This window comes from Notolepis coatsorum (genome assembly GCF_963971535.1).
Source record: "Notolepis coatsorum genome assembly, chromosome: 15".
Classification (NCBI taxonomy): domain Eukaryota; kingdom Metazoa; phylum Chordata; class Actinopteri; order Aulopiformes; family Paralepididae; genus Notolepis; species Notolepis coatsorum.
The window spans coordinates 37,491,482-37,518,072 of NC_140179.1; the positions used below are offsets into that span (position 1 = coordinate 37,491,482).

A 26,591-nucleotide genomic window follows, 5' to 3' on the forward strand; every position below is an offset into this window, starting at 1 on the left:
TGCATATATTGAAAAAAGAGACAGTAAAATGTCCATTTGCAAATTGTGACAAAACCTATAAAGTAAAATCATCATTCACTAGCCATATCGCACGGTTGCATATTAATCAAACAGAGTTGTTTGTAACCCCTGGCCCTACACAATCGCAGTCTACTCAGGATTCCGCTGAGGTGCAAAGGGATTTAGATGAAAGTCATGTAGCAAGTTCATCTGACGACATGCCAGATGACACTGAAATGAGAGCCCTGTATCAAAAAAATCTATGCCTTTTTTACATGCGTCTGCAGGCTAAATGCCTCATTCCATCATCAACAATACAGATTATTGTTGAAGAAATTGACAGTTTGAATGATGCGTGTCATCGGTACACTAAGAAGGAATTCAAAAAGTTAATGGGAGCTAAAACAAACTTGTCTGAGACTGATATTGACAGTGTTTTGAGTATTTTGGGAGAAGCAGATTTGCATTCGCTGTGCAGCTCTCACCTTTCCACTGGGCACAGAAGAAAGATGTTCTTCCAAAAGAACTTTTCATATGTGCACCCACAGGCTATTTATCTTGGCACAGACGAGAATAGAAGGGAGTGCTATGCACAATATATCCCACTTCAGGATACTTTACGATCCATGTTAAAAGACCCAGTTGTGTGGCAACAGTGTGTGAAGCCACAAAATAATGCTGCTTCTACTAATGTGTTCACTGATATTTGCGATGGATCTGTTTTCAAGTCCAACGACTTATTCATGGAGCCAGGTATAAGCTTAAAGCTTATCTTGTACCAGGATGCATTTGAGGTAGTGAACCCTCTTGGATCATCAAAGAAGAAGCACAAAATTGTAGGAGTTTACTTTACACTTGCCAACTTCGAGGCCATCTATCGTTCTAGTGTTGACAACTTGCAGCTTTTGCTTCTGTGTCCTGAGAGGTACTTTAAGTACTTTGCACATGAAAAGTTGTTTGCACGGATGCTGTCAGATATTAGAGAACTTGAGAGGCATGGACTGGTCACTTCATCTGGCCAGGTGGTGCGGGCAACAGTCGTATGTATTCTGGGGGACAATTTAGGCTCTCACTCGATCGGTGGCTTTACTGAGAATTTCAGTACTGCAAGTCACTGCTGCAGGTATTGCTTAGTCCCTACAAATAAAATGGACAACCCGACAGACCGGTTTCCGGTAAGAACAGTTGAGACCTACAAGGAAGCACTGCGACAACTACAGGACTCTGAGGCAACACATGTAAAGGGACTCAAGTTTGACTCTGTTTTCAACTCTCTTAAGTATTTCCATGTATGCCAGCCAGGGCTCCCACCATGCATAGGCCATGACTTGTTTGAAGGCGTAGTAGCCTATGACCTTACCCTTTACTTGAGGTATTTTGTAAAGGTGAAGAAATGGTTCACATACACACAGCTGAACCGACGAATCGCACAGTTCAAATATGTGGGTTCTGATGCTGGTTCTGCTCCTTGTGAAGTAAGTATAAGTGGTATGAAGATTGGTGGTCAGGCGGCTGAGAATTGGTGTCTTTTGAGACTTCTACCAGTGATTATTGGGGATAAGATGTCGGATACTAAGGATCCAGTGTGGCAGTTACTGATCTTGCTGAAAGAGCTTTGTGAGTTGGTCTGTGCCCCCAAGATATCTGTACCTCAAATCTGTTTCCTCAATGTTCAGATTCAAGATTATCTTGAAACAAGGAAACAACTATTTCCCACAGAGAAACTCAAACCAAAACATCACTACCTCGTCCACTATCCCTCTTTGATCGTGAAACTTGGTCCGCTCATACGGTTGTGGACAATGAGGTTTGAGAGCAAACACTCATACTTCAAAAGATGCATAAGGAGGACACAGAACTTCAAAAATGTGTGTAAGACACTTGCAAACAATCATCAGCTGCTTCAGTCATATCTGAACTCCAGCTCTTTCTTTCCTGCAACTTTGCAAGTAAAAAACATGTTTCCTTACCACACTGACTTGTACAGTGACCAAGTGCGTGATGCGGTTAAAGCAAGCTCGCTCCCACATCCTGAGTTGGTGTCCACAGAAGTGCAGTGGAAGGGTACCCTGTATAGGAAAGGCTATTTTCTATGCATTAAGAATGAAGAGTCAGTGGAATTTGGACAAATTGAGCTCATTCTGATGAAGGAAAACAAGTGTGTGTACTTCCTGGTGATACCACACTCGTCATCCTATCTGGCAGAGTATGGCCTCTATAACCTTGGAGAAGCAGCTAGACAAATGGTTTGCATCAATGCTGAACAGTGTTTGGACTTTTATCCACTAGCTGCATATAGTCTATGTGGAATGAGAGTCCTGTCCCTTAAACACAGTGTTCTGGATCAGTAGCTTACTGAATTCGCTACTGACGATATATGGGGTGGCTGATTAGTTGGGGAGGGGATGGGAATCTCAGTTATATTTGATCTTGATTCTTGGGAGTAATGATTCGATTCATAATTGATTGGGTACATACATTCTAAATTCTAAATTGCTGCACGAGGCATATATAACATGTAGTATAGGCATCCAAATCATTCTCATACACACACACACACACACACACACACACACACACACACTGAGGACAGACTCAGGCAAAGTGGCAGGATAGGTGTCAGCAGTTGGGCGTTCAGTGTCTTCACACACTTCCACACACTGCAAGGAGGAGCTGGCATCAAACAGCTGTGCCCCTCAGCCAATGGCACCCCAGGTGAGCCAATAAAAACAGCCGTATTTATTTAGCATTGAACTACCATCCTAAACAGCTTTCATTACTGTTTTTTTTTTTCTACTTTTTCTGCCCTTTCTGTGATTTTTCTCCCCATCCCAATTTACCTCTTGTGCCAATTCTCCCTCCCCTGTCCTGATTGTTGCTTGCATATGCCCCCCACTGGTCGGTTGTAGGGAGGATCGAAGCCTTGCATCACATGTCCCCTCTGATACATGTGGAGGCAGCCTGTCGCATCTTTTCACCTGCTAGCTTTTAGCTAAATCTGGGCTCAAGCTGTGTTTATCTTTCTTTGTAGTCATGGGTGACCTGGCCAGTTACATAAATGCCGTGCTTCCAGGCTCTGGACTACAACCTTTACTACTGGATTTACTTGACGGCCTCGGAGTGACTAGTGTGGACGATCTACAGTTTTTGCAACCGCATGAACTTGAAGGTGTACTGAAGCCGGTGGAATCCAGAAAGTTACTTGCTCATGCCAAGCGTAAGTGAAACATTGACTGTCACTCTATTTGAGCATGTCTTCATTTTTATATAGTAGAGTGTATGTCAAACTGACTTTTGTTTAACAAAATGGGATTAATAAAGTATCTATCTTTAGGTTACAACCGCAGAGAATCGGAAGAAGATTCCAGTAGCCCGTCTACAGCCTTTCCTGCCAGTTCAGGCATTTTTTCTTCTAGCGGCAGTAAGTAAAACCATTGTGCACACTTTCCTTTCAAATGACAATACTTGAGAGGTCTGTTACGACCAGAAAGGAGATTGCACTGTGCTCATTACATAATTAGCTGCTGCCTTAATGAGGTACACATGGAATGAGTTCAAGTATTAGGGTTCTAATGGGTTCTCCTATTAAGGGGGGGGGGGGGGGGGGGGGGTAGGCTCCCAGATATACACAGTACATTTCACAGAGTAAATTTTACTCAAACTGAGTAAATTGTACTCAAACTGAGTACATTTTACTCAAACTGGTTTGGGTAAAATCTTACTCAGTTTGAGTCAAATGTACTCAGTTTGAGTAGAATTTACTCTGTGAAATGTACTGTGTACTTTTTTTTTTGTTATAACCTCTGCATTTGTCATGTCTCGATGGTAATCAATAAATTATGATGTCAAATCAAAATCCATAATGGATAAGGGGTCAGGGGAAGATTTACCTCCACCCAATCAAAACTCAAACCAGCAGGTTTAATTGGACGGCCTAGTTGTGCGTCAGAAGCCGAACCAGAATGCACCTATCATCATAATCTATTGATTACCATCGAGACATTATGACAAATGCAGAGATTATAATAAAAAGTACATAGAAATCTGGGAGCTTAAATACACTGATTTAAGCTTCAAATGTGAGTTTCATATTGTGGGCTCAATTTGTTGCCGTCTTCACTGTTAACATCCAACCATGGTCGCACTGAGTAGTGTACTTGCAGAGGTGGTGGTCCAAACAATATGATAATACTCCTCTGTGCCTGTTTTGAAAATAACGTTATCATTCACTACCATTTTGGACCCCTCTACAGACTTTCCCAACAACACTCCAGACAGAAATGCGGATGCGCTGTTTGACTCCTGCTCGCCTACAAGCTCCTTGTCACCTCCGTTCACGCCAAGACTATGCCCCATCACAAATAAACGTGCGTACATTTACCATGTATACTGTTGGGGATGTTGAATTCAATTGGTAAATGGTCGGCCCAAAACTGTTCTTACTGACTATGTAAATGTGTTTAAAAAAAAATAAACACCTGTCATACAGAATGGCACTATTCTAAAATGGTTCAATGTATGTTAAAAAACAACACATGAATTGAAAGCAGACATTCTGAACTTTTACCTCATAGTTCATTGTTTCATTTAAAATATAAATGATATTGTCTCAGAGGCAAAACAACCAATCTCTCATATCTGTGCTAATTATGGCTTACTGTATTCCAGGTCTGCCGATGTCCTCATTGTCCTCCACCAATGAGTGCTCCATCAGCCGTGAGAAGGGAACAGCAGCACTGGACAATAACTGGCACTTCAGTTTCAAGATACAGTGGAACATCATGCCGTCGAATATACAAAAAATATTGGTGAATGAAGAGCGGCCAACGGCGAGGGATAGAAGAGAAATAGTCAGGTTGATTTCCGCAGAAATCCTGGTTGTCTGCAAACATCCTCAAAAGAAACATTTGAATGAAATTGCCCGCAAGATGGTACAAGAGTATCCTAAGTCATTCAAGGATGTGATTGAGGATCAAGTCATAGGTAGTGGCTACGATGCTCTAGCAAAACAACTACAATGCAGAGTGGACAACCACAAAAGGATAGGTCCACCAACGATGACTCCCAGCAGTGTTGACAAGGGAAAGACACGAAGGAAAATGTCTTATGGATGTGTGAACCCAGAACCTCAACTGCGTGCTGCAAATGACGAATCACAGAGGAAGATGAAAGAGGACCTACATAAAATGTTTGAGGAAAATGAGAAAGATGAGAAGAAAATAGAAGCATTGATGACTAACACGTTTGCCTCCCAGAGAAGAGATGTCCTAGATGAGAAAGACACACGGACTTTGAAAAAAGAATGGCCCTATCTTTTCAACACAACTGGCTTGAAGGCTCATTTCAATGAACTGACTGGGGTCCAGATAAATGAAGAATTCCAAGAGGCCATGAATGTAAAATACAAAAGAGTCCTGGGATTTTTCAAGTGTCTGCGCCCAGAAAGAGATAGTGTTGCAGGAAAACTCCAACCTCAAATCCAGGCTGCGGGTTGTGATGACTCCGTTGGGACTGTGTTACTGCTTTTAGCTCACTTCAAAGAAGACCAAAACAAGATGCTCATAAATGTTGACGATACCGATCTTGCAGCAGATGTGAACTCTCAGGATCTTCCCACAACCCCATGCATATTGCTGTGTGGTAAGTTAAGTAAAGGATAATGTATAGCTATACTCTGTCATTGTCGCAAAATAATTGACAGACACTGCGTTCTGGAACACCGAGGCACAGCCGAGGTGTTCTAAACCCAGTGAAGGTCAATTATTTTGCGACATTGACAGAGTATAGCTATACATTATCCCGCTTATTACATGGCTAACTTACTAACAATATACCTAATTCATTTTACACCATCGACAAGATGAGATCAAATGCAGACTCAGTTGTTCTGTGGCTCCTCTGTCATCGCCGGCACCCGGCAGGTGTGTGGACTTGATTGCACTGATGTAGTGCAGTTGTGCATAATGGTAATGCTTAGCTTTCGTGACTGCGATCAAAATGCTTGATTGTGATTGGTCAATAGCGCTCTGTTGCCCCTGACAGCGGTCATTATTGCGCGTTGCCCATGACAGCGGTGAATTATCGAAAAATAAATGTTTTTTTTTATCTACTTTTTCTCCCCATTTTTCTATTTTTCTCCCGTCCCCAATTTCGTATTGTCCAATTACCCTACCCTTCCCCCTACCCTCCCCTGTCTCGAACGCTGTTAGGCCATGCCTCCCACAAGCCGGCTGCAATGTGGACGAAGCCTTGCATCACGTGTCCCCTCCGGTACTCAAGGAGGCAGCCGTCGCATCTTTTCACCTGCACAGCGTGATCTCTCAGCGGCGAGGGTCTGCGTGGGAGAGACACGCCGCCCTCGTTGCTTCCTGATTCTACTGCGCAGGCGCACCAACCGACCTGTAGGAGTCGCTGTCCACAACGTCCAATCCCCACCCACCAGCTTCCCACCCCCTAATACTGCCAATTGTATTAGTATGAACAACCAGCCAAGCTGGTAGCAACGCCGAGAGCTGGGCTCGAACCCAGCATCTCCTGCATTGGTGGCGAACGCCTTGCCCACTGCGCCACCTAGCCGCCCGCATTTTGGCTAATGTTAAAACTTGTCAGCTCAGTGTTGTCTATTTTTCTGTGTGTGTGTGTGTGTGTGTGTGTGTGCGCGTGTGTCTGTCATACCTTCACAGGACAAAGCCCACTGACTGCATCTGTCTTCATGGTAGCAGTGGACCAGGTGGTGGTCAATGATGGAGTCTCAACGTTCACTGAAGCAGTCAATGCCATGTTCATGATCTATTATGCCCTCAACATCGACTATCCTGTAGAGCTGGGTGCAACAATGGAGTTTCTTCAAAGGTAATTGTATATTTTTTTCATCTTTTTATTCATTTACCAGCATAATGAACTTTTTTTTTTTTTTTTTTTTTTTTATCTTTTTCCCCCTCCATTTTCCTCCGATTTTCTCCCATCCCAATGTTAGTCGTATGCCAATTCCCAGTCCCTTCCTGGTCGCTGCGCACTTACCCCCCACAGTCAGATCATCTGGGAGAGTGGAGGCTACCACGTGCTTCCTCCGACACACGTCCAGCCAATCACCGCTTCTTTTCACCTGGCAGCGCGGATTCTCATCGAGAGGGCGTAGCGTGTGGGAGGATCACACTATCCCCCTCAAGTCCTATCCGCGCTTAGCAGGCGCCCCGACCGAACTGTAGGAGTCGCTGTTTACAACGACCCGGACCCACCCCGCCAGCTTCTCCCACCCTCTAATACAGCCAATTGTATTAGTGCAGACGGCCAGCCAAGCTGGTGACAACCCCGGAGCTGTGAGCTGGATTCGAGCTGGATTCGAACAGGCGAATCCAGCTCACAGCTCCGGGGTTGGTGACGAACGCAATCTCCGCTCGGCCACCTAACCGCAGCATAATGAACTTTTAATCATAAAGTCCTTGTAGCAGTTTGAGAGTGAATCAATGCAGTGCAGAAAGCAGGGCATGAGTGACAGAGCCCATTCTTTCAAACATTCATTGAGAGCAGCACACACATAGGCTATAGCAGTATCACGGTATGCAGCCAAGGCCCACCAATGTGAGAATGAACGGAATTGTGTAAATGTACACCATTTGATAACGATGTCAATCCTTTTATGTACCACTCCTCTACAGATGCATGTTCAAGATAAATCCGGACAAGGGCTCAAAAGTCCACAAACAAGGCAATAAGAAGTGTCTCGCAGTCAATCCCAAGGTCCTGTCACTCATATCGAAGATATCAGAGCATGACTGGCTGGAATGACTGGTGAGTTTGCTGTTAATTCATTTGATTACTTGTGATTTATTTCATGTCCCTTTTTTCAAAACTATTTGGCAGGTGATCGGATCAACCTCTATTCAGGTAAATCTAATTCTTTCCACCACAAGGTCGGGAGTAAAGCGAATACAGTTTCCACAGGAAAGAAAACCTTCAGTGCTGTTCTTTGCTCTTCCAATTAAGAAACTCATTTCATTTCAGATATAACTAATGTTAATAGCAGCATCTACGCTAACCTCCGCCATTGGTGTTTTGAAATGAACAGTTGCTTCTCACTGTTGTCACACCTAAACCACCTCTTCTCGTAGATTACAAACTTCTCTCTATGGAGATTTGCCAGAATGATGTGGGCAGTGAAACGTGAGCTCACAAGATCAGAATGGTCTCATGTCCAAATTCTGAAGATTTGGACATCAATCTGATGCAATTTCTTCTTTATTTCTCCATGAGGTTGATTGAAATAGTATTTCTGTTTGTGTGTATTACAGAGAATCCAGAGCCATCAGGACTAAAATGAAGCGAAACAAGATACAGCAGCACTGGAAGAAAGAGGATGAATAACATTCTTGTTTTCAGTTCAGTTAATTTTTATATTGGACACATGACAATGGTCATAAATCGCAAGTTTTACCAGCTGCTGTTGCAGCATTGTCCGAAAAGGGCTAGGGAGAAGCACTATATAGCTTGCCGGGCCTACGCCTGAAGACTCCCATTTTTTATACACATATATACCTGCACATATTCATACATGATACATATTCATACATGATGTTTATAGCATTGTTCTGTATATACTGTATACATACACATATACACACACGCATATATATTTATCCCATAAATACTGTATCATATTATAAATAATAAGCTGTACACCAACTGGGGTGCTCTTTGCCATGGATATGTATGTGTGTGTATGTATATATATATATATATATATATATATATATATATATATATATATATATATATATATATATATCCATACACACATGGCAAAGAGCACCCCATAGTTGGTATACACAGCTTATTTACAATATGATTAATAAATTAGTGTTGGCATGTATATAAAGTGATATACAGTACATATACACATTATAGTATATTATGGTTGAGCACTTTGGTTCCGCACGGACGTTTACACTGTTATAGAATACAGCACTGACCATCACCAACCGTAACTTAGGGGTTAGAGTTAGAGGTGGTCTAGGTCTGGTTAGGGGTTAGAGTCAGAGGTGGTCTAGGTCTGGTTAATAGAGGCCATAACCAGACCTAGACCACCTCTAACTCTAACCCCTAACCAGACCTAGACCACCTCTAACTCTAACCACTAACCAGACCTCTTCCATGTGGCACTTTAACAGTACACTGACCTCAGAATGTATATTTTTATGCAAGCAGATTGCAATCAGTGTGTACTACTAGTACTACTGTGTTTAGTTTACAGTATCATGTTGTTATAGAATAAACCGCTGCCAGCAGCAGCCCAGCACTGACCAATGACCATCACCAAACTTAACTTGGGGGTTAGAGTAAGAGCCTAGGTGGTCTAGGTCTGGTTAGGGGTTAGAGTCAGAGAGGTGGTCTTGGTCTGGTTAGGGGTTAGAGTCAGAGGTGGTCTAGGTCTGGTTAATAGAGGCCATAACCAGACCTCTAGACCATCTCTAACTCTAACCCCTAACCAAACCTAGACCACCTCTAAATCTAACCCCTAACCAGACCTTCCATCACCATGTGGCACTTTACACAACAACCTCAAAATGTGATTTATCATTTTATGTTTATGCAAGCAGATTGCAATCAGATTGCTACTGTGTGTACTATACACTATTGTACTGTACTATTATCTACTCAAGTTCAACTACTGTGTTTGTTTGTTTACAAAACACAGTATCCTGTTAGTGTTGTTGACACTGTTACACTGGCTGCTGTTACTGTTATTTAATATTTTCAAATAAATCGCTGCCAGGTGAGCAAGGCCAGACATAGGCCCCGTCCACACGAACGCTGGGTTTAATGTAACCGTGATTGTATGTGCGCAGTTGCACTGTTCGGCCACACACAACCGGGGATTTGCTACACTGCAACCGCGGTCTTTGAAACCGGTGGCCAGGGTGGAGTTGTGCGGTTTTGCAGTTGCGTGTGGGCATAGCAACCGGGGTTATTCCCAGTGTTTACAGCAGAGCTGTCGCAATTATTCCCCATGTTCACGGCAGACCGCGGGGTAGAGAGATTAGAGCAGAGCCAACTACACCAGTGTTTACAGCAGAGCTGTCCCAAGTAGCGTTATATGAAAATGATTGTAACAAACTTTTGTTAAAAACGTATCGTCTGTGTTGAAGAGTGTTGTGATCGACTGATGTCTGTTGACGCTCAGAGTAAACATGTAGCTGCAGCTAAACTAAACTCATGTGTTGTCAAGTTATTGTTATAAGGAACCCAGTCCAGACTGCATCCCCTTAACAATTGTTTGTATTGAGCCGTATTGTATTGTACCCATTCTGCAATATGTTAAATAACGTTTGCATCCATTCATTATACTAGCGTTAACGTTACATTATTACGTTAGCATTTAAGCTATATACTATACATAGAGAATGCCATTGACATTAGCATGTAGCTAACAACACCGGAGATCTTTTTTGTGAGACTAAACTATCCGCTCTTGGTGGTAAATTGTGTTGCTGATGGTTTTGTTTCATCAACAAAATGAGAGGCAGAACACAGTGAATGTATCCGTTTGTTTATTGCAGTTTCTTTCTTTGCTGAAAATATATGTTCCGTTGGCAAAATGATCAATAGGGTCCAGCTGTGCTTCTAAACAGGAAGTTTACTTCTTCTTCTTCAGTAAATTAATGGCAGATCGCGACCCAACAGGAAGTTTAGTGAGCGTTCAGTCTTTTCTGATTGGTTGAAATGGCCTTCATGTCTGAACAACATCGCCGCCTACTGCTTTGGCATTGTATTACATTGTACTAAATGTATCGGTTGCTGGGTTCCAGCTCTGCCCGTGAGTACGCAGTTATACACGGTTGTCCACCTGTGTTCACCGTGTGGACGGAGTTTTATTTTTTCAAACTTCGGTCATATTAAATCCAAACTCTCGTGTGGACAGGGCCATAATGTGACTGTCTTATTAAGTTATTTCTCCATTCACAGATCGACAGTGAGTGCTGCACCCTTCCTGTTTATTACTTGTGCCGCCGACTCAGATTCCCCTATAGGTTAAAAAATAAATACGCAATTTAAATCAGAATATGTTCCATGTTGACTATTTCTGACTTCTGCCAAGTTTTTTTCCATTGACTAAAAATAGACAAAAATGTCATCCGTTTACTAAAATGCTCAGACATTTTAGTTGACTAAAACTGACTAAACGAAAAAAATAAATGAAAATGACTAAATATGATAAACGAAAAAGGAGCACTTGACACATTACTAAGACTAAAACTAAAATGAAAATAGCTGCCAAAATGAACACTGGTTTACAGTGACATTCCATATAAATGTTGTGATTTCCATATAAAATGTTGTGCTAATAAATACCGCTCTCCTTCGAGACACCACCGCCGACTCATCTCTCAGCACTATACAATAGTATGCTAGATATAGTCGTTTCCTTTTCACCATTGGCAGATTATCATCCACATTGGAGAATAGAGCTTTTAAATGCTTATTTCTACTTTTGACACATTAACTGTACTGACTTTTACAAGGTATATCAACTGTATATATCAACTGTATGTACTCCAAATATACTGAGAAGAGTGCTTGCTTGTGGGTTGTTGAACTGGAGTGCAGCTGAGACCATGCAAAATGAATACTTAACCCATTTAGACATAAAACGCCTGCTAAAAACTCCTATTAAAACCTATGCAATTAGGGTTTTTTGGAAAGATTTTCAGAATTGTCAGTTAATAAAACCTTTTATATCAGCCTCTGGAGCAGATTGAAACATGAAATGAAAACCGATAGATTAGAACTTGGGCTTTTATTTGAACATCATTCATTTTCCCTAATGTGCATTGACATTTAAAAAAGAAAAATGTCTTGTCCAGATACTTTTAAAGGGATTTCAAATAATAGGTAATTTGAATTTGTATACAGCAGTTGGGCTGTAAAAATACAGAGAATATATAGCAAATATCTGTAAAAAAAAATTCACTGCTGAACTTTGTGTTCTGTCACTTAATTGAAGGAGTTTGATTGTAATCATTTTGGAAAAACCTGTAGAATAACAGTGTTTCACTGCTGAACGAAGTTATGTCACTTAATTGAAGGAGTTTGATTGTAATAATTATGGGGAAACCTGTAAAGTAACAGTGTTTCACTGCTGAACTTAAGTTATGTCACTTAATTGAAGGTGTTTCATCGTAAATGTAGGAAAAACCTGTGAAATAACAGTGTTTCACTGCTGAACTTTAAGTTCTGTCACTTAATTGAAGGAGTTTGATTGTAATCATTTTGGAAAAACCTGTAGAATAACAGTGTTTCACTGCTGAACGAAGTTCTGTCACTTAATTGAATGAGTTTGATTGTAATAATTATGGGGAAACCTGTAAAATAACAGTGTTTCACTGCTGAACTTAAGTTATGTCACTTAATTGAAGGTGTTTGATCGTAATAATTTAGGAAAATACTGTCAAATGACAGTATTTCACTGCTGAACTTTTAGTTATGTCACTTAATTGAAGGTGTTTCATCATAAATGTAGGAAAAACCTGCCAAATAACAGCGTTTCACTGCTGAACGAAGTTCTGTCACTTAATTGAAGGAGTTTGATTGTAATCATTTTGGAAAAACCTGTAGAATAACAGTGTTTCACTGCTGAACTTAAGTTATGTCACTTAATTGAAGGTGTTTCATCGTAAATGTAGGAAAAACCTGTGAAATAACAGTGTTTCACTGCTGAACTTTAAGTTCTGTCACTTAATTGAAGGAGTTTGATCGTAATAATTTAGGAAAATACTGTCAAATGACAGTATTTCACTGCTGAACTTTTAGTTATGTCACTTAATTGAAGGTGTTTCATCATAAATGTAGGAAAAACCTGCCAAATAACAGCGTTTCACTGCTGAACGAAGTTCTGTCACTTAATTGAAGGAGTTTGATTGTAATAATTATGGGGAAACCTGTAAAATAACAGTGTTTCACTGCTGAACTTAAGTTATGTCACTTAATTGAAGGTGTTTCATCATAAATGTAGGAAAAACCTGTGAAATAACAGTGTTTCACTGCTGAACTTTAAGTTCTGTCACTTTATTGAAGGAGTTTGATCGTATTTTTTTTAAATACTGAAAGTTGCCTTATTTTCACATTCAGTAAAATGATGAGTATCTTATGTGTTTTTACATACAATTCAATGTAATTTAACATTCAACACAATTAAGCAAATACATGTATTTAAAAAGAATTACCTGTAGAATAACTGAAGGTTTTTACTGTTTTTTAATTATATTATTCTCTTTTTTAACATTATTTAACATTACATTTAAAGTTTAACAGCAAAAAAACAGAAAGTTGCCTTATTTTCACATACAGTAAAATGATGTATATTCTAGGTGTTTTACATGTAATTTAACATTCAAGACAATTAAGCAATGGAATAATCCTGTAAAAAAAAGATAATTTCTTATTAAATCAATCTACAGATTACAACCTTTATTTAATGGTTAATATTTGTATTAAAGGTTATTTACTGTATTTTTATGGAATTTCCTGTATTTTTATGGGATTTACACTTAAAGTAGAAAAACAAAAGTAATCTGTAAAATAATACATTGAAAGTCCCGTAAAAATACATTTTTTTTAAGAGTGTACAGTGACATTAAAGAATGCTTTATACATACCCTCGTTCCCACAAGAACTATTCTCAGTCAAATCTGCTACTGCTAACGGTGCCAAAGTGTTCTTCAGTGAAGGTAAAGATGTTCTTGTAGAACGAGATGGTACGCGGTTTAATATCGACGTATATGGGAGAATGTATTACTTACAAACGGAGTACAATAATAATGACAAATGTAATGTGACTGTTAGCCATGACATCCAGACGTGGCATGAAATTATGGGTCATTGTAATCACAAGGATTTGCTAAAGCTACAAGCAGTGACAGATGGTATGCACATTAAAGGTGAGAGGCATAGACCTGACAAAGAATGTGAAGTTTGCATAAGAGGGAAGTTTACTCAAACAAGGAACAGGGGCCCCACGGAGAAAGTAAAGAGACCGCTGGAGCTAATTAACACCGACCTAGCCGGTCCAGTAAGGAACGAGTCCATAGGTGGCTTTAACTACGTACAGTCATTTACAGATGTGGGTACAGGCGTAGTGTTCGTCTATTTCCTCAAAGCAAAGAGTGATGCGCTCCAAGCCACGGAAAAGTTCCTTGCCGATGTAGCCCCCTATGGGGAAGTAAAATGTTTGAGATCAGACAACGGGACCGAGTTTACGAACAGAGAGTTCCAATCACTGCTAAGAAAGAACAGGATCAGACACGAGACGTCATGTCCCTACTCCCCACATCAGAACGGGGTAGCAGAGAGGGAATGGCGCACCCTTTTTGAAATGGCCAGGTGTAAGCTAGACGATAGTAACATACCGAAGAGCCTGTGGCATTATGCGGTACAAGAAGCTGCTTACACCAGAAACAGGTGTTTTAATAAACACACTGGCACCACCCCATATACAGCAATGACTGGGAAAAGATGTAATCTAGCCAGAATGCACAAATTCGGATCAGTGTGCTATACTTACCAGCAGGACAGAGGCAAGCTTGAGTCCAGATGTGAAAAAGGGTTCTTTGTAGGACACGACAGAGGGAGCCCAGCACTCCTAGTCTACTATCCCGGTAAAGGGAAGGTGCAAAACCACAGACTAGTGAAATTTGTCACCAAGACAACGTGCGAAATCGAGACACAGACAGAAGAACCATGGCTGGACTCCGGGGTAAGGTATGGGGGGACAGAGACACCCCCGCCTAGCGTACTGAGCACAGGCGGGCAAGCAGACAGCCAGCCAGCCACCCCCAGAGGGCGATGACGAGGAGCACCCGAGGGTGACATCAAGTGCCCCAAGCAGTGGGAGGTATCCCTCAAGGGAACACAAACCCCCAAAATATCTGATAGATTATGCCCGGAGAGGGAGTGACGAGGATGACAGTCAGTGGCGGACTGGGACACAAATTCAGCCCGGGACATTCAGACGCACCAGCCCACACACCGGCCCACGCACCGGCCCACGCACCGGCCCCGAAACCGGCCCACACAACGGCCGTTATGAAACACTTGTCCAGTATTAAACAACCCAAGGCTGTGGCTAAGGAGTCAACATCAGGGAGACCAAATCTACACACCGCCCCTAGATGTGCACTCATGCACAGTGCACACACACACACACACACAGAGACACACACATACATATACCGTTACTTCCTGTCATTGGCATATGTTTTTTTTTTTTACTAACATCTTAGTGCCTCATTAGCCTAGGGATTAAGGATACATGAAGTATTAACTACACCATAATAATATTGAGGTTTTGATCCATAGAAAAGGTCTGTGCTACACAATTTCAGTTAGATTGGATTTATTGTCCTTTAATTTGGCACTCATGCCATTAGTTGCTTGCCGTTTAATCAACATCGAAAGACCCCCCACTTCCTCCCAGACACCCATTCCAAGAGCTTGTTTTCTCTCTCTCTCTCTCTCTCTCTCTCTCTCTCTCTCTCTCTCTCTCTCTCTCTCTCTCTCTCTCTCTCTCTCTCTCTCTCTCTCTCTGTGTATGTGTCTCTCTGTGTGTGTGTGTGTGTGTGTGTGTGTGTGTGTGTGTGTGTGTCTCTCTCTCTCTGTGTCTCTCCCTCTCTCTGTGTGTCTCTCTCTGTGTCTCTCTCTCTGTGTCTCTCTCTCTCTTTCTCTCTCTGTCTGTCTGTCTGTCTGGACTGGGCTCTCTCTCTCCCCTCAGGGTCAGCTGTGCTGGACTGGGCGCTCTCTCTCCCCTCAGGGTCAGCTGTGCTGGACTGGGCGCTCTCTCTTTCCTCAGAGTCAACTGCATAAGAAGAACATCAGCAATCAATAATAATGGCTTGAATTCATACAGCGTTTTTCAGCCTTTTGAAAACACCCAAAGTAGTAGTAGTAGTAGTAGTAGTAGTAGTAGTAGTAGTAGTAGTAGTAGTAGTAGTAGTAGTAGTAGTAGTAGTAGTAGTAGTAGTTTATTCAGTCATCATCTCACACAATACAATATACACCATCATTTAACAATATTTGATTTTACAGTGACTGAGAAGGTACAGACTGAAGCAATGCTTATATAGCCTATGCCTGTCCTATATTCTTAACACAAATTAAAAATTAAGACTCCAAAACAGTATTCTAAAAGAAAATAGCAAAAGAAAAACAGTATTATTCACCCTTGTAGTTTTCAAAAATAGCTTTACAAACCATTTTCTTAAAAACCAAAAGCGAATTACTCATTCTTAACTGTATATCAGCATTGTTCCACAAAGCGCTTCACAGAAACCATCAAGCATTAACACTCACACAGTCATACGCTACTGGTGGTCGTGAGCAGCATCAGCAAACACAGCTTCCCTGTGGCAGACTGACGGAATCATGTCTGCTATTCAGCGCCAACCACCATCAACAACCTTCATAAATACATTCAACATTAATGGAATAGGCTAACTACCAACTTAGCTGTAGCAGTTAGCTGTTATATGCAATCACATTTGTTTAACTACGGGGTAGTAGTTGACCTAGTTGTTAGCTTAAGCTAGTTAGCTGTGGTTATCTACAAACATGTAGATGAGACTAATCGAGAACATGGCTAACTGTTGGGAATTCTAAGGTACATCTTATTTAAGCATGTAAAATGGCAACTAATCAATTCAATCAATTAGATTACCAATATTATATCAACATGAAAATTTGAAAGGGAACATAATAGTATTTTATTTGAGTATTTACTATTATAATATTAGTAGCCAATTAATTTGCAGCCCGTCCTAGGTTCTGATTGGCTCTCTAGGTTAGCACTTTAGCTTCTGATGCTGTGGTGGGCACTAGTCCTAACATTGCTAACTAAACTTTTAGTCAGAGAAAAAACGTCACGAGTCACGACTATTTACGTCCACGTGCTGTAAGGAATCAGGAATACGGAAAGCACATTGTCTTGTAATAGAATGACTGAAATCACTGCAAGAACTAGTATAGGCTAGCTAGCCCTCATGAACCGGCACACACCAACAGTAGAATATGCACTGTGACTAGGCTACTGCACGCACCTGTCCTTCCACTTGAACTTCATCATCATTAGCAGCAGCAGCTACTCTAACGCCAGCCCTTCCTCTACTAAACATGTCTGTAATTTTAGAACATTGTTCTGCGTCTTTTACTAGCAATTCTAGCTTTTTCAGCTCCACCCTTTCTTTTTTTGCATTCTCCATTTCTGCGCTTCTAGGCCTACTCGCGGTTGGGAGGAAACGTGAATCTCATTCACTGATGTCTCATGTCTCATTCAAGACTGGCTAACAAAAGCATGTCTTTCACTTAACACCAAGAAAACAGTGTGTATGATGTTCACAAAGTCACCAGTAGAGGTCACTCACTCTAATGTGTTTCTGGGAGAGGCGGAGCTGGACATTGTACATTAATTCAAGTATCTTGGGGTCACATTGGACTCTACATTGACCTTCAAAAAGTAATGTGAAGAAAGTGACAAACACAGTCAAGTTTAACATCGAAAACTTCAGGCAGATCAGGCCCTGCCTGCCAGTTAATGCTGCAAGGATGTTTCTGCATTCAATGATTTTATCACACATCGAGTACTGTTTTATCAACTGGTCTCTTTCATATGTCACTACTCTTACACCAATAGAATTACTCTACAAAAAAGCCATAAAAGTATTTGATAGGAAACCAATTTCATTTCATCACTGTAATGTTTTAGAAAAACATAACATGCTAAGTTTCGAGAATTTCCAAGTTTTCAAATATACTTGCTTCATGTACAAGGTTCTGCATGGACTTGCCCCTCCCCCATTGAATGAGTTCATCCAACAGAAAGCAGACACTGGCATTACCACCAGGGCCATCAGTAGAGGGGACTGTAAGGTGCCTTTTCGGTATACTACCATTGCAAAAACTGTGTTCTCTGTTAAAAGTGGTAACTACTGGAATAGCCTACCAGTTGTGATTAGAGAGTGCCCTACATACTCCATGTTCAAGACCCATCTTAAACTGCATCTTAAGCAAACCAGAACTGTGATCATTTTTAATCTGATTTAGTTTATGCAACTTGTTTATTGATTTATTGCCGGCCCACACACTGGCCCACACACCGGCCCACATAATGGCCCACACACCGGCCCACATACGGCCCACACACCGGCCCACATACGGCCCACACACTGGCCCACACACTACACCGGCCCACACACTACACCGGCCCACACACCGGCCCACACACTGGCCCACACACTGGCCCACACACCGGTACACACACTGGCCCACATTAGTGGCCCATACACCGACTCACACACCGGCCCACACACCGGCCCACACACTGGCCCACATTAGTGGCCCACACACCGGCCCACACACCGGCCCACACACCGGCCCACACACCGGCCCACACACCGACTCACACACTGGCCCACACACCGACTCACACACCGGCCCACACACCGGCCCACAGACTGGCCCACATACTGGCCCACACACCGGCCCACACACCGACCCACATACTGGCCCACACACCGGCACACACACTGGCCCACATTAGTGGCCCACACACCGACTCACACACTGGCCCACACACCGGCCCACAGACTGGCCCACATACTGGCCCACACACCGGCACACACACTGGCCCACATTAGTGGCCCACACACCGACTCACACACTGGCCCACATACTGGCCCACACACCGGCCCACACACTGGCCCACATTAGTGGCCCACACACCGACTCACACACTGGCCCACACACTGGCCCACACACTGGCCCACACACTGGCCCACATTAGTGGCCCACACACCGACTCACATACTGGCCCACACACCGGCCCACACACTGGCCCACATTAGTGGCCCACACACCGACTCACACACTGGCCCACACACTGGCCCACACACTGGCCCACACACCGGCCCACATTAGTGGCCCACACACTGGCCCACACACTGGCCCACAAAAAAAAAAAAAAAAAAGTATAAAATTTTTTTTTTTTTTTTTTTTTTTTTTTTTTGGACCAGCCCACTTTGGTTCCGGCCCATCGGGATTCGTCCCGAACGTCCCGATGGCCAGTCCGCCACTGATGACAGTACACTCGCCGATATTGACTACTGCTACAGAGTGGTGTGTGGCGTGCCTCAGTCCTTTAAGGAAGCCATAGTGTCCCCAGAGTCGAGTAAGTGGGAGAGAGCGATGGACGAGGAGATGAGGTCCTTAGAGGACAACCACACTTTTACTCTCACACAATTGCCAGAGGGCAGACAGACAGTGGGAGGAAAATGGGTGTACTCAATCAAGGAAGGGATCGAAGGCCACGAAAAGTACAAAGCGAGATTTGTAGCTAAAGGTTTCAGCCAGAGGGAGGGGATAGACTATGGTGAAACATTTCCCCCCACCGCCAACCTGACCAGTGTAAGGGTAGTGGTTCAGAAAGCAGCTGAGGACAATCTGATTCTACATCAGATGGATGTGAAGACAGCCTATCTGCACGCACCCATAGATAGGGAGATATATATGGAACAACCTGAAGGTTATGAAAAGAAAGGGGAAAAGCTAGTGTGCAGGCTAGAAAAATCCATTTACGGCCTGAAACAGTCTGGGCGAAATTGGAACGAGATGCTCCACACATGCCTCATCAAGGGTCACTTCCTACAGAATCCAGTAGACCCCTGTGTTTACTCAAGGGAGTCAAAAGAGTCAGGGAAAGTGATAATCGCCATTTGGGTGGATGATTTGATCATCGCAGCAGACAACACCAGGAACCTAGATCAGGTGAAAGGTATGCTCTCCACCAGATTCAAAATGAAAGACCTTGGCAGGTTAAAGCATTTCCTAGGTATGGACTTTGAGCAGTCTGTAAATTGTGTAACAGTATCCTAGAAGAGATATGTGGAAAAGATCCTGAAACGTTTTGACATGCAGGAATGTAGAACAAGGGAAACACCATGTGATCAGAAACTTGATTACCAAGAGGATGCTCAGAAACGGACAGATGTAAAAATATACAGGGAAGCCGTGGGTAGCCTCATCTACTTAACAACATGTACCCACCCTGACCTGTGTTTAGTAGTGAGTAAGTTGTCACAGCATTTCGCTGATCCCACAGAGGAACACTGGATCACAGTAAAACATGTTTTTCGTTATCTGAAAGGTACAGTAGATAAACTACTTTGTTTCAGAAAGAGCAGCGAAGGCCTAGGGCTTAAAGCCTACAGTGATGCAGATTGGGCTGCTGACACCACAGATAGAAGGAGCACAACTGGATACTGTGTTAGTTTAAACACAAACAGCTCACTGGTTTCATGGAAAACAAAGAAGCAGCCCACAGTAGCACTGTCAACTTGTGAAGCCGAGTACATGGCTCTGGCCATGATGATACAGGAGTGTATTTACCTAGAACAACTGCTCGGAGGGATGGATAACTATGTATATAAGAAAACTGTTGTTTATGAGGACAACCAAGGTACTATTGCCATTGCGAGAAACCCTGTGTGCCGACAGAGGTGTAAGCATATGGACATAAAGTACCATTTCATCAGATCTGTCATCAGAGAAGAAAGAATGACACTGATTTATTGTCCAACAGATGACATGGTAGCAGACGCTATGACGAAACCTGCTTCCAAACTGAAATTGAAAAGATTTGCAGAGGTTATGTTTGGTGTGTAAATATTGAATGCCATACTCTTTTTGATGTTCTAAGACTGTGTTATTTCCTTTGTAAATTGTTTTGAAGAGTCCATACAGAATGTTAAGCAACCATAAGTGGGAGTGTTGAATATAGAGGGTGTATGTATGGTTGTAACTGACTGTAATTGCTCTCTACTGCCCTCATGACTGCATGTATATGTGTCCACTGGAGAGCGCTGTAGGCGGAGCGTCTACTGTCTACACCAGGTTGGGACTATATAAACCTTGGTTCCCTCCTACTGTTCCTTCTTCTCACTTCTGCCCCTCCCGGAGAGGAGATCATATGTGCTGCTGTATTATGAGACAACATGATAAATAAACCGCTGCCAGCAGAGCAAGGCCAAAGATGGAATACCATGCCTCTTGTATACATTATTGTCGCCCCATAGCCAAATCTGTTAACAAACTCCCTCTGGTGTTGTGGTCGTGGACTTCACTGACCTTTGGGAAGTATTTCAACATGTACATGGGTATCTTAGTGGTGTAGTGTATCTTGTAGACCAGGCCCATTGCAAGTTGCTGTACTCTGTCGTCTACTCTAAGAGAATATGCTATTTTTGGGACTAATGTCAACTATTGGCCTTATCAGCCAGGATACATACCTTCATCTAGAATAGTTAATATACAGGAATAAACGGCACGGACTATAACGTATAGTGTTGGGAGTCGGGACCAGAGCCCTTTAATTAAGAGTTGCGACACGCTTTGATCTCGCCGACAGGATATCACGTGGTTCACGTAGCTACCTGTAGTTCCAATTTGACCTTCCTGTCAACTTGATATCAGCGGGACAGAACGGCAGAACTAATTATACGGCTCTGCTACTACTGTTACAGCAATTTTTGGTACTTATTAATACAATGTGCATTGATCACTGTTGCGATATATCATTTACATATCTGCTACTTTAATATTTACATTATATCACTAGGCGATGACGGCAATTTCGAACGTTAAATGCTAGCTGTGCTAGCTGACTTATTTTACATGAGCCATATCACCAGTTGTTACACAATCAAGCATCATTGTATTAATCAGCCCACATTATATGTGGGCTATTTATATTCAATATATATAATAGCATTTCAGGTGAGTGGCAGAGAGACTTGTGCTTCTACACATCCTAATGCTATCTATAGTATAAGTATAGTATAAGACATTCATACATGCACATGTGAAAATGCAGTGAATATCATATCAAGCTGTTTACTCTGCATTTCTTAGCATTTACATTTCATACTGTAACCATTGATACTACTCAATTAAGCCAAGAAAGAAGTTTGGTCAACAGTACAAAATATACAAAGCAACCAATTGCATTCCACACATTTTTTATTATTATGTAAGGGATAATGTATGGCTACGAGGTCATTGTCGCAAAATAATTGACCGACACAGAATTTAAAATACAGAGGCGCCGCGCAGAGGTGTTTTAAACGTAGTGAAGGTCAATTATTTTGCGACAATGACCGAGTAGGCTATACATTATCCCGCTTATTACATGGCTAACTTACTAACAATATACCTAATTCATTTTACATCGACTCGCAATACTGGTTCTGGCTGCGTTCTGTCTCCGCTCGTCGCTCTGCCCCCTGTCATCGCCGGCAGCAGAACACCGAGTGTCTAATTGCACTGAAACAGTGTGTGTCAGTGGGCTTGATTGCGAACAGCTGCGCACTGCGGTCATTATTGAAAAAAACAGCGGTCATTATTGAAAAAATAATGACCGCTGTCGGGGGGCTATTGACCAATCACAAGCAAGCATTTCGGCGAATGTGAAAACGCCATGTAATAAAGGCCTATAATATGTCCAATGTCCATGTAGAGGTCCAGTCTTCCACTCCTGTTGTTTGTAGTGCTAGGGCCTTTCTGTCACGACTGCTGCTCACCACAGACTGGACACATGCACGTCATTATAGTGGTAATTTATCCTAGAAAACAAAACAGGGAGATAGAGAGTTATGGAGTTGCTCATGCACTCTACAACAACACACATCTTGTATCTTCTCATCTCTAACATTTCCATTCCACAGCATGCAAGCATCCTGCTTCAAGAGGTGTATGATTGTGTATGTGACAATAAAACTCTATTTGATTTCAATATTTTAGAGGGTTTAGAGTTCACCCACCAGTTTCTGCTGTGGGAAACTTGATATTTTAGTATACATATTTTGCTTGCTTAATCATAACATCTAACTTTTATAGATCAACGTCTTACCATGGTCGGCTGTTCAGCATTCGGGTGCACCAATCGGTCAGAGAAAGGGATCCGTATGTATGGGTTCCCAAAGGACACAGACCGGAGAAGAAAATGGTTGGCCAAAGTCAGCAGAAGCAACCTGACCATCACACGAAATTACAATAGTAGAAAACTGTGTGCGGTAAGTTACATTTCTACTCCACATTTGGACATTTCACTTGTGGATTAAGGTTCAATTTATTTTACTGTAATATGTACATGACTACAATGAAATTGTGATTAGCAATTATGGGGTAAAGTCTGGAATTATTCTGCAGGCACATTTTGAGGGAGAACAGTTCACAGCAAACAGAAAAGGCCATCTGAAATTGAAGGCTGATGCTGTTCCGACACTATTTGTGCATCGCCCGAGACCCAAGAGGAGGAAGGGTCCCACTGTGAGAACTCCAGAACCTCCAGCACATATTCATACAGTGGCCAGTGACCACACATATTGTGCTCAAATTAACTTTGGTATGAATAAACGTGAAGTTATAATTTATATAATATTTCTAATTTCAATGACTAGCCTACACAGTACACCCTCACTGACAATGCCATGTCATCATTTCAGATATTGAGGCAGGAAGGGAACATGAGGGAAGAGAGGGCAACGAAGGTGAAGACTGTGAGGAGATTGATGAGAGGGCCATACCAGGAGCCAATGAGCCAGAAACCAGTGTGCAGCGTCCAAGTGAACCAGGAGCCAGTGAGAAAGACCTGAGGGTTGAGTTAGAAAGAAAAATACATCAGTTAGAGGCAGCCCTAAAAAGACAAAAAATAATGAATGTGGTCCTACGGGGGAAAAAAATTGTCATGGAAAAGAAATTAGCTGGAATTTTTTCAAAAGATCAGATTAAAGCGATTGGTATGAAGAGCAAGAGGGGCATGAGATGGGGAAATGACATCATTAAAAAAGGCCATAAAAATCCGTTTTGCCACAGGCTCAACAGGCTACAGGCTGCTTCAGGAGATGGAGATTCCTCTCCCCGACATCAGAACCCTGCAAAGGAGACTGCAGCATATAAAGATGGAACCAGTCAAATGAGAGTCCTTCTAGTTGAACCTGGAATGATGTGACAAATAAACCTCTTGATTCTTGGTTTGCAGATTGCAGAATGGGTACAGTACAATACATACAATTGTTAAGGGGATGCAGACTAGAGAAAGACTTTCGTCTTGTTTACATCAGGGTCCCCCATTTTCAATTCATCAGGAAATATATGACACACAAGACATACAGATATACAGTACTGCTACATCTATACATTTATGACATACCAGATTTGCAAATACAGTACTGTTTGTGATACAAAAAGTGTCCAGAAAAAGATATACATTTAACGTTACATATACATGGTAACGTTATCTAACTGCATTTAGAATCTAACAAGCTATTAACTTATGATAAACATAAACTAAAGATTGCTACATAAAATACCACTATTGACTACATCCATGAGTGGTCTGCTAATGCGTTAAAATGTAAAAAAAAAATGCAGTAAGTAAGTAAAGTAAAGTAAACTTACGAGCGAGTGCCGCCTCGGCAACAATGAAATGAATGGCGATGAGCTGAGAGCTTGAACTACGGACCCGCCCTGAGGCGCTTTACTTCCGCATTCCACGATAACAACGAAAGTGGGTCAGAGTGGCGGAACTCTTAATTAAAGGGCTCTGGTTGGGACTAACGCACGCGTTACAGAAACGAAGTTACTTTTTGCCGCAACTAGTACTCTAACGCATTACTTTTGAAATTCAGTAACGCTACTTACGTTACTGAATGGTTCGTCACTGCGTTATTTGCGTTATATACGGCGTAGATTGATAGCGAGCGGTAGTGATTATTATTATCCTCATCCCCACCCGCGTAGAATGATACGAGGCGAGTCTGGCCACTGGCCAATCAGAAGTGCGAAAACCAGATGCGGCTACGGAAAGAAATAGACCCTCTCTATTGTAAACAAAACAACATAAAAAGAACGCAGTAACAAACTAACAAACCATTTAGCAACTACTTGGAGAGATAATTAATATACAACATGGAAACGAGATAAAGAACATGTTTGAGGCGCTGCTGGAGTCGACTAACGTAACGTTACTACATCTCGACCACCGCAGACTTGGGGGACCCTGATGTAAACAAGACGAAAGTCTTTCTCTGGTCTGCATACCCTTAACAATTGTGTGTATTGAGCTGTACTGTATTGTACTGAATCATGCATCACCGAACTCCAAACTTGGATGACCCACAACTTCCTCAAACTGAACAGTGACAAGACTGAACTTCTCATCATTGGCACCAAAACCACCCTCACCAGATCCGGACCCATCACACTCACCATCAACGACTCCACCATCACCCCCTCTCCCCTAGTCCGCAACCTTGGTGTCCTCCTTGACCCCACCCTCTCATTTGACCCCCACGTCCGCTCCATCGTGAAAACATCCTACTTATACCTCCGCAACATCGCAAAAATCCGTCACTGCCTCTCCCCCCCCGCTGCTGAATCCCTCATTCACGCCTTCATCTCCTCCCGCCTGGACTACTGCAACTCCCTCCTCACTGGTATCACCTCCCGCTCCCTCCATAAACTGCAAATGGTCCAAAATTCAGCCGCCCGCCTCCTCACTAACACCCGGTCCCGCGAACACATCACTCCTGTCCTCCACTCCCTCCACTGGCTCCCGATCAAACACTGCATTAACTTTAAAACACTACTCCTCACCTTCAAAGCCCTCCACAGCCTGGCCCCCCCCTACCTGACTGATCTCCTTCTCCCCTACCGCCCCACCCGTTCCCTCCGGTCCTCCTCCACTGCCTCCCTCACTGTCCCGACATCCAAGCTTAAAAACTTCGGAGATCGGGCCTTCTCTCGCACTGCACCCCGACTCTGGAACTCCCTCCCCCAGTCCATCAGAGACTCCCCTACACTCTCCACCTTCAAAGCTTGCCTCAAAACCCACCTGTTCTCCCTTGCCTTCAACCCCCCCCACCCCTAAACCCCCCCCTCCCCTCCAACCTGATTGATATGTCTCCAGTCTTTTTTTTGTGCCATCAGGCTGTCTCCCCCGTTCCCCCCATGGTCTCATGTTCCTTTTGTTTTTGTTTCTTTGTTGTTTTGTTGTTTGTACCCCTGCTCCCGACTACTGTCAGCGACTTCGGGTTATTGAGAAGCGCTATATAAATTAAATGAATTATTATTATTTATTATTATTGTACCCATTCTGCAATCTGTTAATACAATTTTCAATCAATCAATCAATCAATCAAGACCCGCGTCGCGGGCACTGCATTCCGTTCTCAGAATGGATTTGACTCGAGAGAGATCATCAGCAGGCTATATATGATATTCAGACTCTAGATCTATTTGCAGAGCCAGATGAGATGAGGCAACCTGTGTGATTGGCTCTTGACAACTAATTTTGCACGTACTGTATACAGTATGTGTGTATGCGCGCACTGCGGGAGGTGGCCAGAAGCGCGCAACTAGCCAACTACTATTATTACTACTATATTAATACAGTCTATTCCATTATATAGCTATAGGTGCTGTATGATGACAATATATTTGATTCCTATCTAATTTTGATCCATCGCAAAGCGCTCCAGCGCTTGAATACGGCC

At 42.6% G+C, this 26,591-nt stretch overlaps 1 long non-coding RNA gene across 1 annotated transcript; it reads right to left on the minus strand.

The window, feature by feature from the left end:
• Positions 1-22,073: 22,073 nt before the first annotated feature.
• LOC311241700 lies at positions 22,074-24,549 on the minus strand. The gene is made up of 3 exons (XR_014620565.1): positions 24,496-24,549; positions 22,946-23,686; positions 22,074-22,658 (listed from the first exon to the last, which is right to left on the minus strand). It is a non-coding gene; the product is annotated as an uncharacterized lncRNA (long non-coding RNA).
• Between the last annotated feature and the right edge of the window lie 2,042 nt (positions 24,550-26,591).